A 2,081-nucleotide genomic window follows, 5' to 3' on the forward strand; every position below is an offset into this window, starting at 1 on the left:
GAGTGGGGGGGGGGCTGCCATGATGCAGTTTACTTGGTATCTGAAAATACATTTTCTCAAAGTTATTTTTAATCTGAAAAAAAGCTTCACTGAGTGAGAACTAATATTGAGTGCTCAGCAGACAGTTAGGTTTCACTTTCACTTTCACCCGAGAGCCTGCAGGAGTCATGGGCGGGGTGTATGAGGGGGTGCGCTCTGCCATGAGGAAGTTCAGCTTAAAGACACGTCCCAGGGGTGTTTCTGGTCCCCACCTGTCGTTTTGCTCCTCAGCATGGCTGCCTAAAAACTCTGCAGGATTTCTCAAACATGCATGAATGAGTCAAAGCAAGGCTTTGGGCATGTTTTTTTATGAGAGTATAACATTATAACATGATATAAAACTCAAAAAAGTTGATTTTACATGATATTGCGCCTTTAAAAGAAATTTAAACTTGTATTCCTGAGAGGAAGTGTCCTCATCGTGTTGTGTTAAAGTCTGCGTTTTACCCACCAGTTCGTTCTTGCTGCTGTCGGTGTTAGCACTGATCAGGCTGATAGGCCCAGTGATTACAACCATCTTTTTCCTGTAATTAACAATTACTGGAGCTCCTCTCTAAAATGTTGAGAGGGTTTGAAGAAGTGGTTTGGGTTGGATTAAAGCTGACGTCAAAGGCAAATGCAAATGTGACTCTCGCCAGCTTTCTGGGAAAAAAAAGGAAGAAGAAGAAGAAGCTCTGCATTGAGAGCTTAGCGGTAACATTCCGTCCACATGCTCCAGCCCATTCATGTCGGGGCAGGGGGAAGGATTGCGTGGACTCACTGATGATGGGGCTGGACGAGCAGCTCTCTCCGCTTTGAAGTTGATAAACCCTTCTTAAACCATGACAAATATTATCCTGTAGTTTCGCCAGAGGGAAGGCAAAGAAATGAAAAAGGTAGCAGGCACAAGAACTAAAAAAAAAGTAGAATAAAATAAAACATCCTCCACTGCCTCATGCTCTAACGCACAGCTAATAAAACACAGCTTTATGGTGACGTTCCATTTTCTTTTTTTTTCTTTTTTTTTTCCAGCGCAGGTTTAAAACTGATGTCTTCCAGCGAGCGATAATGCCACAGCAGGGACGCCGCAGCAGAACAATGATCAGCCAGTAATTTTTGCTGAACAACCTCCGTGTCAGCGGCAGACATGGCTGCATGGCACCGGTTAGGCAGCAAGGGTGAGACATCCAGTCAGTTTCCATAGTGATGTGCTTGAATAGAGGAGATTAGCAGGGGCAGTGTGCTGAGAAAGGATTGCAGGCTTCTGTCAAAGCTCCCATTTAAAGACTTCCATGTTGTGGCTCCTTTCTCTTTGGATACGCTGATGATGCCTCTCTCTTCGCTCCGCACACTTTCCCTTCACACAGACATGCTTTTCTGTGCAACCAAGCTGCTGTTTCTCTGTCTTTAGAAGCTTCTTAGGTGTAAAATATTTGATTATCCAGTTCGGACGCAGAAGGAAATGACCCCCTGCAGTGCCAAGAAAAGAAATCTTGTGAAATATTTGTCCCAGGATTGTTTGACACGAACACAACTGATGTGAACAGGTTCATGTTCTGCACAATTCAACTCTGCAGTGGGATTTTCTCCATACATTAAAAACCGTTCAGAGAATAAGTCACTTTTTTCTGTTTGAAGTATTTTGATCAGTTTTACTGGTCTTTATGACAGTTTGGTCTCATGTGTAATTTGTTTGTTAATATTTGTTCTTTTTCATCAGTTTAATTATTAGGTTTTCCTATAAAAAAAATAACGTGCAAATTATTGCAAATTACTTGTATTCAAACAGGCTTAATCCTCTAATTTGTTAATGATACAATGAGAGAAAACAAGTTAATGAGAGGAAAATGAGTATTATTAGTACTTTTTAATTAATTTATTTATTTATTTATTTTGTGGGAGGGCAAAAGGCAGTTAGAAGGAATGAAAGCAGGACAATCAAAGCATGAATGTATGTACAGCGAGTAAAATAGGTATTGAACATGTCACCATTTTTCTCAGTAAATAAATTACTAGAGGTGCTAATGACATGAAATTTTCACCAGATGTTGGTAACAACCCAA

This window comes from Austrofundulus limnaeus, unplaced genomic scaffold (assembly GCF_001266775.1).
Source record: "Austrofundulus limnaeus strain Quisiro unplaced genomic scaffold, Austrofundulus_limnaeus-1.0 Scaffold70, whole genome shotgun sequence".
Lineage (NCBI taxonomy): Eukaryota > Metazoa > Chordata > Actinopteri > Cyprinodontiformes > Rivulidae > Austrofundulus > Austrofundulus limnaeus.